The following is a 16,000-nucleotide window of genomic DNA, read 5'->3' on the forward strand; positions in this document are numbered from 1 at the left end:
GAAAGTTTTATTTTTGAATGAACAAATGGACAAGGAAAGAACATGGGACGAGAGGTCCTTGCCCCTAATTTTCATTGCACGCCCGTGGTCTGCAGATGTTGCCCGTTGGGTGCACTCTGGTGGGTCCCCAGTGACGCCGCCACGGATTGGTATGGACCGCGGCACACGGGGGCTCTCCCACCAAGGATGCCATCCAGTGATGGTTGAGAGAACGGGGATATCATCCCTAGAGGATGGATGGGATTTGCCCCATGAGGTGACGAAGCCCAGGCATTCCCAAATCCTGCTTCTAGCATCTGAACAAAACAGGCAGAGGCCTTCCTCCTCTTCCACTCGTGCCCATTGTAGATGAGGGTTTGCCTGTCACTGGCTCAGTTTCCCCCTCCTTCTTCAGAGAAGTAGGATCCTTAAACATCATGCTTAAGATGACAGATTTCAACAGCACTTAAGAATTTAGATATTTACGGCCATGTGTCACAACATTATCCCCGGGACATATGTCAACAAATACACTCTAAAGTAAATCTGAGCATGATTTACATTTCCTTCTACTCACGTGGAGATGGTCATAAAACACACACTCCAGGAAATGTCACCTCCATGCACAACCTGCTGAGGGACATTCTCGCTGATGTGCAAGGATGCTGAAAACATATCACTCATAAGCCTTCCTGGAAATAAATAGGCATTTGGAGATGTACTCAAATGAAATGTTGGATTAATCAAAATAGTTGAAAAAAATACCATCGGAGGCAGTAAGGTGTGAAAAAGAGGCAGCAAACGGGGGATCTGTTTAACTACAGAATGAAGTCTAAGTAATGGAGATAAATATCATCGCAAGACGGAACGTAAATGTTAAAACTTTTGGAAGGTTGTATATTCACCTGATAGATGATGAGGACATTTTTTTTTCAAAGATGGTTAAATAATCCTTCGTAAAGCAGAAGAAATAATGCTCATACATCAAGTCGATGGCTTACAAAATGAAAAACTTGTTGAACTGATAAATAAATTCAAAATATGAATCTCTGATTTCCCCCTAAGAGAAGGTCAAGAAGAGGAGAAGATGGAAGGAGGGAAGGAAAGAAGGAGGGAACGAGGGACAAAACTTCACAAATTAAATGTCTGAGAACAGAACTGAATCAATAAATTAATAAAGTCGTAATTTGAGGACTGTGACAGTCCTGTGTTAGTTTTATTAATCTCATATATGCGTTTTGTTTTTACAAAGCTAGTCTGGCAGTTGAGGACCATCTTTCTCCCCCGTGGTGCAGGTTGCTTCTAAACACGCATTAGTGGTCCCGCGCCAGGAAGGGATGCTCCTCTCAGCAGCCGGCACAGGCCGTAAATAGTCATTTGACGACAGAGTGATGGCATCAGGATCGGTCACATTGCATCCCTGAGGGTGGCGTCAAGAGCAGAAACCAGGGAGAGGTTGCAGGATAATGAGATGTCATAGGGACAGAACCAACCTCTGAGCGTGACAGCTGTGATTGAAGCGTCTATCCCCACCACCCCCCAAGGTTGAAGGGAGCTGGTCCAATCACGAATGGGTGTTCATGACGGCTGGAAATGCTGGGTCTGGGGAACATGCAGCAGGAGGGGTATTGAGTGGGGGTGTTGGAGGAGAACTGTAGGAAGTGAGACCAGAGGGGTGAGGGGGCACAGCCTTTGGACAACACGGGGACTGGCTCTGGCTCCAGAGAAATGGTGGCCACTGCAGGGCTTTGAGCAGACGATGGTCAAAGGGTCCTGTGGCTGGTGTGTGGAGGGCACTGGCGCTGGTCAGTGAGTCAGGAGGCTGCGCGTCATCTGGGGGAAGACGGTCCTCCGTGCTTCAGACCACAGGTTCTGTGGAGAAGGTTGGATTCTGGGTCTGCAGGAAACTGGGGGAAACCACAGTTTAAGATTGGATGTGACCTCCAGCAAAGTCCTGGGGCACGTCTCCAACACTGGGAGCATTTGCAGGCCACTTTCATAATTCAGGTAACTTCCCCCCCCACCCCCCCGCCGCCCCCGGCCCCCAGCATCTCTTCCTTTACTGCAACTGCATCTGCTCCCATCCTTGTAAAGCTGAGGTTAACCATCTCGCCTCGAGAATGTTGCTTGGGATGTTGCTGCGGCCAGGTGCTAGCCAACGCCGTGTGTCTGGGCCCACTCCAGAGCTACCTGACGTTCCCCCCGCCCCGTTCTGCCCCTATATTGACGACAATCAGGTGCACGGAGAGGAGACAGAAATCGGACATGCGGTGCTTGGGGTTTGTAAGTACGAAGCAGAAATGTGCATCGCAAGCTCATTACAAAGGACTTAATCGTATTAATACAGGATGCCTGGTGGAGCAGATTTGCCGCGTAACGTCGAAGGGCTACAATCTCCACCTGTTCGACATCAAAACATTTACTTAAGCTCTCAGTCGTGATTCTCTTTGCTCTGGGAGCCAGCAATGTCCGGGGATGGCTCGCATTTTATGAACTCTTCCTGCGCCCTTGACAGCATTTGATGGTTCTCAGAGTGCCAATTATACCCAGAGCCGGCTGGCTTCTTTTCAACTAAGTTAACGTTGCGATCGGCAAAAAAAAAAAAAAAAAAAAAAAAAAGGTATCTTTCTGGTTCAGGCAGACTTTGCCAAGACCATCCACACTAGGACACAATTCTATCCTTGCTGCGCCGTCCAGACACCATCCGTCACCAACCGCCCCAGACGTTGCAAAGTGAAGGGAACACGTTTGTGTTAGATTTAAAAAAAAAAAATGCTAATGGGGTCATTTAGAAATGTTGAAAGTAGAAAAGGTAACATGTCCATAAAAATGAAAATATTTGTATTTTTGCATGCTTTGTCCTGTTCTTTGTCTATGTGCTTACCTGGCACAGATTAAATAAATTCAAGCATGAAGACCACACTGTTTAAGAGAGTGAGCTAGCCACGGCACAAAGAGATACAAGGCAACAGATACAAGGGAAGGCCCTGAGGATGCCTTTGTGGCCTTTCTCGATGCTCTTCCATGTGTCCTTAACCTCCTCTTGATTTCGTTTTTTCATCTGACCCATTGCCGACTCTGTTTACGATACAGGATGACTCACGCTGCGCTTACAAATCTGATGCACGCCGCCTGCCTATGCACGTCGAGATGGAGTCTGTGCTTTGCTCTTGTGCGGTGCGCTGCTTGAATTCCATCGCACGGATTCCAGAACGCTTCCATCGGCACGGTGTCTGTGAAGGTCGTCACCTGCGTAGGTTGGTTCCATCTTAATGCACTTTTCACTGCTCTAATTCATGCATGACTCCACCCAGTTGATTTCCACGCTCCAGGTTGAGTATTGAACTTCATTTGCAATAAACATCCTTGTGCACATACCCCTGTGCAAATAGGTGAGCAGTAAAATGCTGAGCGACCTCTCCTGCATATCCCCAGTTGTTCTTCAACGGCAATTAAAGCTCCGACCAGCACACCCTGAGTCCTCTTGCTTCATACTCTCTCCAACCCTTGACCTTCTCTTAATAACAAATGACTGTTTTCCCCACTTTCTTTGTTGTGCTCTGCACGCACTGGAACTCCTCCCTTTGAATGTTTCCGTCCACTGGTTGGGAATTATACCAGAAGGGACTTCCCTTCTTTTTGGCCTCTTCCTCGTCTTTGTCTTTGGCGTGTTGCAGCTTGAAGGCATGGGTGTGGAGAAGATTTCTTTGTATTCCTCGAAGAGAGAGTTGTAGCTGTGGTATTTTCTAAATTCTATAAAATTCTCAGCTGTTATTTCTTCCGTCCTGTATTCTGATTTCTCCTTCTGCAAATCCAGTGAGTCCTATAGCTGGCATTATTTGTTGTTTATGATATTCTAGATGGAGAGTATGGCTATGGAGTAAGAAATTAAAAAAAAATATATATATATATATTCACCACAATGGATTATATATTACAGTGGGGGAAAGATATAATAAAAAAATGAAAAATAAATAGACGGTAGGGTGCTCTGAATAACACCCATACCCTCTAGAAACCCAGGCCTAATCCCTGGGACCTGTAAACATTGCTGCATATGGAAACAGGGTTTTTAAAGTTGTGATTAAATCAAGGGTTAAATTGCAACGGAGAGACTGTCCCAGATTATCTACGTGTGCCCTAAATATATTTACATGTATCCTTAGAAGAGGGAGGCAGAGGGAGATTTACAAATGTAGGAAAAAAGACAATGCGAATAAAGAGGAGAGAGAGATTTGAAGACCCTGATCTTGAAAATTGGAGGGACGCCTGGAGCTCCAGAAGCTGGAAGAGCCAGGAAGGACCCTCCCCTGGAGCCCACGGAGAGAGCAGGCCCTACCCTCCCTGGATCTTCGACTTCTAGCCTTCCAAAGCGTGAGAGAATACATTTCTGTTGGTTTTAACATACCCCCACCACTGCCCCAAACTGCCCCACATACAGGTGGCAAGAAATACAATGAAGAAAATTAGAGGGGTCATAAAGAGTGCTCAGGGGTTGCAATTTTACTTAAAATGGTGAGCGAAGACCTCTCTGGGAAGGTAACATTTTAAGCAAAGACCTCTGGGAGGAGGGGTGAGCATTACAAATATCTGAAAGAGCCTTCAAGGGACAGCAAGCAGCAGGTGACGGAGGAGCTTGCTTGGAACGCTCTAGAAACATCTAGAAGCCCAGAGTGAGCAAGCAAGTGTAGTAGGAGATGGGAGCAAGGGGGTGGTGGTGGGGACCTTGTCCATCGCTGTGAAGTTCTCAGATTTTATGCTGAGAGATTTGTCGTGTGTAGGGGTGTTGACACAACTTATCCTGTATTTTAAAAAGATGATTCTGGTAGCTAGGTTTAGGACAGCCTTGGAGGGAGAGCTGGGGTAGTGATACTAGCACTGAGTCCCACAGTAATAACATTAATTCATTATTAATTTATTAACTTGATATTGATTAATAATATTTTATTAATTTAATTCTTAAAATTAAAATTATTTAATTTATTATTATCTTGTATTTATTATTAATTTATTGATATTAATATTAATTTACTAATTTATTATTATCTTATATTATTATATCATAGTCACTATTATTATTATTATTATCCTGAAAGAGACAACACAAGGGTGGAAGTTTCTAAAAGGGCAGTGGTGGAGGTCACGAGAAGGGGTCATATTCTGGACATATTTTGAAGGTTCAATAGATTGGACATGCGGTGGGAGAGCAGGGGAGGACTGCAACATGACCCTGCAAAGTCTTGGAAAATTCTACAAACTGAAGATGCAGAGAATGGCTGACGAGTGTTGCTTTCTGATTGCCCAGCACACATCCTCCCCGTTAGCCATACGCAACACAGCTCTTAGATACTCAGAAACGTGCACGGTTTCTAGAACCGCTATCTGCCTAATGGGACATGCTGGCGGCCTGTGTATTGATTCCTGAGAAATTTTGCAAAGCTTCATTTGAACTCTGGTCAGGATTGTATTTGTGGATCGGCAGGACTCAACCCTGTCTGCACATTAGAATCACCTGGGTCACTTTTATGAAAACCCTGTGCCCAAGCTGAACCCCATACCAGTTAGCTCCAAACCCCCCAGGGTGGGACTGGGCATAAGTATTTTTAATGTTCCCTTTAGCGTCTTCCCTAAAACGTCTCACCTCACTGTCCTTCATTTTCTGCCCATCTTCGTCCCCTAAACCAGTGGTACTCTACTGGAGCAACCCGACTTCCCAGGGACACTTGGTAATTTCAGGAGACGTTCGGTGTTACAACAACCCGATTAGCATCTTCTGGGTAGAGGCTAGGGGTGCTCTAAGTATCCTACAATGCACAGGACAGTCCCTGCAACAGAGAATTATCCAACCGCAAATATCAATACTGCTGAGGCTGACAAGCCCTGTCCAAAACCCAGGGAATCTTACTATTGTACTAATGAGTCCAGGATCAATTGCCAGATTTTTAAACGTCTGTGTGTGTGTGTGTGTGTGTGTGCACGTGGGTGCGGCTTTTCGTTTTAATTAGCAAATTGAAAGTTGTAGGAGGGCAAAATGGAAGCGAGGAAAAAGAAGGCTAAGGAGAGCAAACATCTGGGTCGAACATCATCTCTCACACATCTAAGTGCCTCTAGGACCTAGTTCGGGTGACAATTAGCAGTTTTTGAGAGCAAACAGAACAAGTGTTTGCATGTCCTTTTCCTTCCTGAATTGTGTCTGTGAGAGCCGAGTTAATGCTCTGATCGAGTCACATCAACACAGCAGGTGCTGCGTCGAGCATCAGTGTCTGCTCCTTCCAGGTTTTGAACAATGCACCAGCCAAAGGGCCTGCTCTTCATTGAAGTAGTGCACACGGATGACGGGAGGGCTTCCACTTTTTCAGAGATTGCACTGCATCACTCGGGAAGCTGCCAATGACCGGGTGGGGACCCAGGATGACATCCTCATGTGGGTTTGCTTTTCTGAGGGTGCATTTCCTGACTTTGCTTTTCTATTTGTGGAGAGCCTATTTTTTTCGATGGGCCCAAATAGATGATCAGTTATAATTGATAACGAGTGTGCTCCTTCAGGGACATTTTTGGTTGTCACAGACTGGGGAGTACAACCGACATCTCGTGAGGCATGGCCAGGAAGGCTGCTCAAGATACCCCCCAATGCATAAGACAGCCCCTCTCCCCCAGGATCAAGAATCACTCAACACAAATGTCAAGCCTTGGAAAGAGAAGAGTAGAATAAAGAAAAAGATGCACGCCTTTACAAATCATCTTACTATGTGGTTTCGATAGACGTATTGATATACCTTCTTTTTTTCTCCAAATACTTTTCCTTCATGTGTTTCCTGCTCATCGAGGGAGTTTTGCAATAAAATGCCGAGTCCGTCGCAGTAGTCCAAGATAGATAGAACTTGGGCTATAATTGATCTTACTATTAGCCACCGTCTTAGAAGGATTTTAGCTTCTAGTACTTGGTATTATGGAGCACCCAAAAACACGTATCTTGTTTCTTAATTAGGCTACTGTGACTTTGCTTACATGGAAAACAAAGGTTGGACTGTGTGTGTTTCCCAGAATTTCTCTGACACGTGTGACCACTGAAACCGTGGCTGGGCCGTTCCAGTATTCCCAATTCCATTATTGTGGTCAACTCATCCCAGTTTGGCAAGTCCTGCCCCAGCTTTAGAACTAAAAGTCCCAAGTCCTGGGAATTTCCCAAACCGGGGGATGGTTGGTCACCTACATTCCATGGAACTGGTTTTTCAAGTAAGCTCTTTTTGGCAAAATGCTGCATTGGCACATCCCCCCAAAGCATAACTCGGGAATTAGCCTTCTCCCATCTGGAAAAGAAATGATTAAATCTTTCTTGTCATGGGATGAACCCTTCTTATCTACACAGTTTGTTTTGTTTTTGTTTTTGTTTTTTACTAGGGAGAGAAGGGATCATATCCCCAACAGTTAAAGACAGTGTTTCAGAGAATTGTTTGTGAACTATTCCAGCTTTCTCACTCCAAGACTAAATTTTATTTGTATCCAATTTGATAAAGCTCAAGGACCACCAACGATGTCCCTAAGGGTAAGACTTTTAACAATGTGAAGAATCTCTCGTGCGTGCCTATTACTATTGTAATTCACTCTTCCCTCTGCAAATGTAAGGTCGTGCACCACATTTAAATAATAGCCCTGTTAATAACAAGAACCCACCATGGAGATCCCTGAGAGGTCCCAGCCCCCACGTTGGCCCCACATGAGTTCATCCAGTGAAATGTCACCTCGGAGATACTAAGGGGGCCTATAACGATCAGGCTGGAGGACCCATTATCTCACACTTAAAAAACATGTCAAAGCATTCTAATACAATGTGCTTATGCACTTGGTGGAAGGGTTGTGGTTTTAATTTAAAAAACTCAGCAGTGCTCCTGTTCAAAAACCTCAATCATTTGTACCTCCTAGTGTCAGTTTGCCTCTGCAGCTCCGAGACAATGAGAAACCAGATCAATCCCAACATACCTTTTGAGAATTAATTTTTGTGATGTCAAATGTGTGATACTATACAGCCCACATGTCCTCAAATGTGCATATCTAGGGAAGTGGTTACATATATAAATGAGTTTGTATATATGATTTCAACAAGAATTCCATACGTGTGTATAGATGTACATGTATATACATGTGTACATGCGCACCCAGACACGCATAGCATGAACAGATTAGGAATATGTATATATGAAAATAGATGATCAATGAATACATAAGATAGATGCCAATATAGAGTGACATAGATTCCATGATCCATCTTGGAATTTTTATAAAGTAAATTCTTAATATTAACTTGTATTAAAAAAAATTAATGTTGGGGATGCCTGAGTAGCTCAGTCAGTTAAATATCTCTCTCTCTTTTTTAAAGGATTTTATTTATTTATTCATGAGAGACACAGAGAGAGAGGCAGAGACACAGGCAGAGGGAGAAGCAGGCTCCATGCAGGGAGCCCGACGTGGGACTCTATCCCGGGTCTCCAGGATCAGGCCCTGGGCTGAAGGCGGTGCTAAACCGCTGAGCCACCAGGTCTGCCCAAATATCTGACTCCTGATTTCGGCTCAGGTCATGATCTCAGGATTGTGGGCTTGATATAACTGGAGTTACTGAATTAATTCAACATTCTGGGTTCCAGATATTTGGTTTGATTTAGGACAGGGTCAGCAGACCAGAGGCCCAGGCCAACTGTGGCGCGCTGCTTCTTTTTATAAAGTCTTATTGGTACACAGTCATGTCCATTATTTAGGTACCGTATAGGGATGCGTTTTGTCGTACAGAAGAAGAGTTCTGTGTCTGTGACAGAGACCGTGCGGCCCATAAAGCCAAAACAGCCACTCCTTGGCTCTTCACAGAAAACCTTTGCCTATCCTGAAGCGAGACTAAAGAGAAGCAAGTTCTTAATAGTTTTAAAAGAATACCATACCCCTGCTGTGCTATTTTAAAGCCTAGATAGATTGAAACACAGATGACAACGAAAACAATCTGAAGAGCGAAAAAATTACTCAACTCAATAACAGTATTAACACACCAACAGTAAAAAGACAGCTCAGTTGGCTGAGCTGATTTGCCAAAACACTCCAGGGCGGGGTAAAAAAAAAGAAAAGAAAACACGTTTCGCTAACACAGAGCAAGCAGCTACGGCGTCATCCCTCGGCCTACCTATTTCTGCTTCATGCACAGCCCTCTGCTATGCGCTGAATGTTTGCATCCCCCTCACTCCCAAAATTCCTATGTTGAAATCTCCCCCCCACACACACACCCGTGATGGTATTTGGAAGTGACACCTTTGGGAGGGGATTAGGTACTGAATGTGGAGCCCTAATGATGGGATTAGCATCCTTACAAAAGGTTCCCCCAGAGAACCCCCCTGCCCCTTCTGTCATTTGAGGATACAGCGAGACGACATCGGTCTATGATCCCAGAAGAGGGCTCTCCGGACACCAAATCGGCCCCAATAGACCAAGACATTCTCCCTTTCCTTTTCCCGTTTGCAGAGTTGTGCTGAAAAACAAAAAGGGTGATTGCCATTGCAGACCGCTTTCACGTCTAGTAGAGAGGATGAGCTGAAGGAAGCAGTAAGGAAAGTGTGATTGTACTTGGGTGAAATTAAGGCTCCGCCATGCAGCTGAGCACTGAGTTTTCTCTGGTGTTGCTGCTTTCCCTTCCGCTCGCTGCTGGTTCCAGAGATTTCCATGAATGAGCAAAGTGTCTTTCTTCACATTCAAGGTCTTCTGTCTGCTGGATGCACGCAGGAAACCCTAAATCCGTTTGATGATGGCGCCTCTCCAGCACCTTCTTCTCTGAGGTAAACTGGACAGGAGTCTCAGTCACTTCGCCATCCCTCTCAATGGCAATGAACCACGGTGCAAAAAGAAGGCTCGGGGGCGGGCGGGGGGAGGGGGGGACACTGACAAAAGTCTCGCCATGGAAACTCATTATTGGGCAATTTTTAGGACTAGTATCGCACCTCAATGGAAGCCAGTTGGAGGGTCCTCTTTCTAAAAATGGCCCATGGTTTTTTTTTCTAGATATGTTGTATATGGTGTCCTGGGTGCCACATGCTGCTTCTTTAATGGGCCCCTCAAACTAAGGTTGAATAATGACATTTTAGCCATTACCTCTGATGAGAAAAAAAATCAGTGAGTGGTTGCTGTGATGGTTTAATCTTCATGTGACCATTTCCCATGTGGGGTGTGTGTGTGTGCGTGTGTGTGTGTGCGCGCGTGTGTGTGTGTATTCTATTTCACTCTTCGGGAAGTGTACAAACACTTCCTTTACCTAATATAGAAATGTGATTCTCATTGTTTAGACTCTCTACACCTTAGGGATGTATTGATTCTTGGTGACAAATTGTCACTCAATGTTAATTAGTCCACCTCTAAGTTCACCGGGAGAGAATATAAAGAACAGTGGGGTCTAAGGCTGGTTACCTTTGCTGCACAGAGTTCTCTGGGTTCTACTGCTTATGGCCTGGATTCTACGACTTATGCCTCTAGGCTCCGTTGCATACTGCTCTAGGCTGTATGGCTGCTTGCTGCTCTAGGCTCCTTTGCTTATGAGCCTGGAATGCACAATTGTAGACACCCTATAGATAGGGGCACCCTTTTCTTAAGATGAAGGGAAAAACATCCTAAGAGAAGATTTCAGTTGAGTCACTTTATTACTGATCAATATGAAATATCTTAGTGGAGCAGATCTGAACACACCAAGCCACCTCCTTGCATCAACTCGTGGAATTTCTCATGCCTGTCAATTGCCTTTGGCCAAAGACCACCAGGGACAGACCAGCAGTTGGGCAAGTTGGGCTCATTATTTGTCGCAAACAAAAAGCTGTACCTCATGGGCAACCTTCAATAAGAAAACAAAAATTATGGCAGGATTTGGACTTTGGTTGGATGATTTGGGGACAATCAGTCAGGGGTTCATTCTGCATGGAGTGCTCTCAGAAAGCAGCAGCGACTTTGTGATTATCTCAATCCGTCCCATCTGTAGAGAAGGTAAGCGGAAGCTGTCAATTGGCAAAGATATAGCAGTCACTCCTGGATCCTAAGAGCATTTCATATTTTCTGGTTTGGACAAGGTTCCTGTTCTGTGGGTGCACAGATACGATCACAGAGGGCTTTTGTTCTGGTCTCAGTCCACCAAGGACAGACTTGATGCTGATGTTGTGTGAGGTCATCATGTCTACCAGGAGACTAGCACAGTCAGCTGTGTGCGCTGGGCCAGCTCCTAGTGCTCTGCTGACGGCTGCTATGCTCTTCCACAACTCTGTACCTGGCGGATGCAACTGTCTCAAGCCTGGAAAGCAGGGTTACACTTACTTCAACTAAACTCCTTAAGCAACTTTCTACCAAAAAATTAAAAAATAATTAAAAAAATAAAAATTAAAACAACCCACCAGGAATAGCTTTCCTTAGAAAGGTGTAGGCAGGAAGAACAGAGTTACCCTGACATTTGATGGGCAGTGCAGGATACCAGCTCTGGTGGGTGGGGCTGGTCCTACAAGCGGTAGAGTGACCCTTGGGTCTTCATTACCAGGGACTCAGATATCTCCATCCTTTCAAAATGACTGGGCCTCTTTACTGCTGGGTCCTTCAGACTAGGAAACACGAGGACTTCCCATCCACATCTGAAACTGCAGTCTTTATGTCCCAGGTACATACTGTCAACTGTCTAGTGGACATATTATCTCATGGGCTACCTAGTGGACAAGTGTCTTTCTGGCATATCAGACTCTACGTGCTGGAATGGAATGGGCCACCTGCCTTTTACTCAGCATTACTCTGCCATTTCTGGACATCCCAGAATGTCCTAGGGATGGTCATTTGAAAAGGGAGTATCCACTCATGTGAGTCAAACAAATTAAGCCAAGGATATGAAGCAGCCAAAAAAAATAAGTAAATAAATAAAACTTGGTGTCTTGTTTAGCATTGTAGACTCGCTAAATAATGTGAGGCAAATGGTCTGTCCCATCATTGTGTCATATCTGGCCCCAGGAACCATCCGTCCATGGCTTGGGCATCCTTGCAATCACGCTTCATGATGGGCGAGCTGCCCGGGCCAATGAGACGAGCTAGATCCCTGCCCGAACTTTGGTGTTGGGAGTGTGGAGACTAGGCCACCATCTGAACACAAATGCTCACCGACCACAGCCAGCGCACCTCTTACCCCTACAGAACCCAGTTGTTTATTTGATACCACCCTGACCCCTACCGCCACGTATCTTCACTGACCCTGTGTGTGAGACCAATGCACACACTCCACTGACCCGTCACCTTTAAGGCTATTGTTTTGGAAGTGAGGGTCAATTTCGAACGTGACTATTTCCTCCCAAGGCCAGGTCAGAGAGGAAGTTGGATTTGGAGGCTGGGAATAAGTGGTGGGGAGTGTAAGGAAAGAAGAGAATCTTAATTCGTCATTAACTTCATCATGCTATCTTGCTGAAGTAGGTAAAATTATTCACAGGCATGAAAGGACTTTAGCAGGCAGGTCAAGCTGACCATATTAAAATCATTTCCAATGTCATTTGCATCACGAATCAGGAGACACATTTACAATATGTCTTAGGGTGGGTTCCATGAGAAACAGTTTCCGAGACAGGAATTTGAGTGAGAATAGTTTTACTGTGCTCTAGAGGACCAGAGGAAGAGTGGGAAGCGAGACAGAGCAGGAAAGAAAACCAGTAAATGGTGAATTATCCCCGTGGGCAAAAAGGCCAAGCACTATTTGGGGATTTTGAGAGCCACATTTGAGAATAATCCCACCTGATGGGTGAGGGAGCTAGAGTATTGATCCACCTACCGCCCATCTGTCATTGTTTGAGGGGTTCTTGTAAGGCCAACAACTCCTTAGCACTTTCAGCTTATCCTGTACTTGGTCCACACGTGTTGCCATAGCAAGGAAACCACCCCAAGCAGGGCATCGGGGGTGTTAGCAGCGAGCACGTTCGGCATGTAGAAGTGGGTGCGAAAGCAACGTGAATGGTTCACTGACTGCATCCACCACAGTCTTAGAAGGGATTCAAAGACAAACACTTGAAGCTGCAACAATCAGACAGTATTCAAGACGGTCCAGGTAATTGGAAGATGATGATGCCATCTGCCAATACATGAAATTATTCTGGGACTATTCTAGATTCTTTTTTTCTTTTTTTCCTTCTCTCACTTGTTGCTTCCTTCCATGCTGTCACGGCCCACGTTCCAACTCTCCTTTTCTCTCACCGGGATTACTGCAATAGCTCACTGATTCCATCTGCTTTTGCTCTTCAGTTCTTGATGTGCATGGCCACCCAAGTGAGCCTCCCAACATGCACACTTTCTCTCAAATGCACTCATTTCCCTGCTGAGAATTTTCCAATGACTTCCAATTGGCACAGAATGGAATCCACATTCTTCGTATGCCACGCAAGCCTCTCTGTCCTCCGGTTCCTGCCTTTCTACCTCAGCATGCCCCGCCCTGCCCCCTTCCCGCCACCTTTCTCAGATGTAGCCCAGGGGTCAGCAAACGTTGTCTGTAAAACATTTTAGACTTTGCGGGCCTTATAGTCGCTATCACTACAACTCTGCCAGTATAGCGTGAATGTAGCTATAGACATAAGAAATAGTGCCTAAGTGCTGGGCAGGGCTGTGTTCTAATAAAATGTCATTTACGGGCAGTGAAATTTGAATTTTATGCAATTTTCATGTGTACAAAATATTACCCCCCTTTTAATATTTTTCAATAATTTAAAAACATGGGAACGTTCTTAGCTCAGTGGCCCTTAATTTGATGACTCGTATGTAGCCAAACAGATATTACATTGCACCCTCAGGATCCCATGCTTTGGCATTGCTGGCCCCTCCGCCAGGCAGAACCTTTCCGAGCCTTGATTATCAGGTGGCTTATTACTCATTGTTTAAGAGTCTACTTGGACACTCACCACATTGGATCTAAAGAGCTCTCAAGTATCTCCAAGAAACAAGGTTATGGATTAAACTCTACCATAAATGAAGTGCACCACCTGTAGACAACAGATTCCATCCTGCACCGGAACACTTGAAAGAAGACGGGCGGGTAGGTCACTCATACCCTCTCTGCTGAGCCAACTTTGACTTCCCTGCACGTTTCCGCAGAGACACTCACTCATGACAAACCCCCAGAACTGTGACTTCAGAAGCTAGAGGCCACTCAGCTGCACTACTTCCCATTGGACCAGGCAGTGCCCAACTCAACCCAACCCAAAAGGCGTTGTCTCAAGTCATCCCCCAAACTGACCTCCCCCGGCCTTCCCCAATCACAATCCATTGCTGCATTAGGGAACCCAGGGAGCTCTCTGTTTCTGCCTCTTTTAAATAATTTATCAGATGTTGCTTCATGCTTATTTCCCTCTTTCCTCTTTGAGACGATATGCAGCTTGAGACAGGGGACTGTGTATTTCACGGATCGTTCTTTAGCACAGTACCTTCGTCGGCATATACTTTTCTGCAATGCGCGCACGAATAAATAAATGAATTAGTGATGCCCAGCGTAGGGTAGTGCGTTTCTCCCAGGTTTCAGTACGTAGGAAGTATCTCGCTTGAGTTGATCTGTTAGACCCATGAGCCGGAGAAGGGCATCACAGACATTTTTTCAACCTTATTCTCAAGAAGTACAGTAGCACACTCTGACTCATCTTGACCTTTTCAGGTACATACATATGCATGAGGCCCTTGTCAATATTTAAATACTCTTTAGGTATGAATAGACATAACTCGGTTGTTGCCCAATTATCTACATGCATTATTTTAGAAAATTCTCCAATTAATGATGACCATATTGATCATCGGCGAATGTTAATTAGACAACCGTAATCGTTTTTGAAAATATAGGAAATAATATCTGCTTTAGAAAGGTATATTTAAATATCAATTTAATCTTTGAGGTACTTATGAAAATGCCCTGATGGGAAAATTTTACGGGATCATAATACTCGGTAAAAATCCTAACTATTCTCTGACTCATTATTAAAATTCAAAATCACGAAGCGCCACATACCAAATGATGTATTGTACATAATGACTTTCTTATTCGATTTTTCTAATCTCTATTTTTCATCCCCTGGGGTTTTTTTTTCTCAGTAATTGTCCAGAGCTTTAAATAAAAGAATAGTAGTGATTGAATCTTTGTGCGTCTTTATTTTTAGACTCACGTCTTGAAGTCTGCAGAACGTGTGGCAGAGAACATAAGAGAAAAATGTGTGTGAAGATGGTCTATGAAAATCATTTTAAGTTATTATGTGTCCTTCAGTTCACCATACTGAGAAAGATGGAAAAAACCTTGTAGGGAAAAATAACGCTCTCTTCTGTTTGTGAAAGGTTACCTGTAGATATTAGTATTTATCTATTTGACACGTTGGGGGCCTCATCAATAACAGGCTTCGGGTTACACGAGCTCCATGATTTATGGTGTCCCCAGTTCAAGGGTCATGACCCAGTCGGCACTCCGTGAATGTGCGAATCACTCTCACTTTATCACATTCATTTTCGAAGGTCTCCATGAAAACCCTCAGGCCCTGGATCTCAATAAGTCTTGGGTTTCCTGCAAGCTTCTTTTGTGTTCAGCCATAAAGGTCTGACACAGAGCCTTATTATGCGACTATATCATGGCTGACAAAATAACTTCTCTGACCGAAATCAGTCCTATCGCATGCATCCACTCCTTAAGTACAGTACAAGGTGAGATTGTGGTAAACACCGCTGAATAGAGTCATTGTTCAACCTCTGTCAGAGGCCGCAGTTTGCTTCTGCAAGCCGGAGCTGCAAAAAATACTAAAGTCTTAGAAGAACACGTAGTTTGAACTACCAAGGTTTAGTCTGGAACTATTAACTCCTTTAAAAAAGAGGAGACAAATTTTTGTTTAAGTGTCTATTCTGTGATAATACATGCAACAGATCAGATAGAGATGTGACCTCAAAAAAAAAAAAAAAAAGAAAAGAAAAGAAAAGTGACCCCAGAGCTGTTATTAAGGCGTGTGTAAAGGTCACTGATGACTGACCT

The sequence above is a fragment of the Vulpes lagopus genome, chromosome X, assembly GCF_018345385.1.
Source record: "Vulpes lagopus strain Blue_001 chromosome X, ASM1834538v1, whole genome shotgun sequence".
Classification (NCBI taxonomy): Eukaryota; Metazoa; Chordata; class Mammalia; order Carnivora; family Canidae; genus Vulpes; species Vulpes lagopus.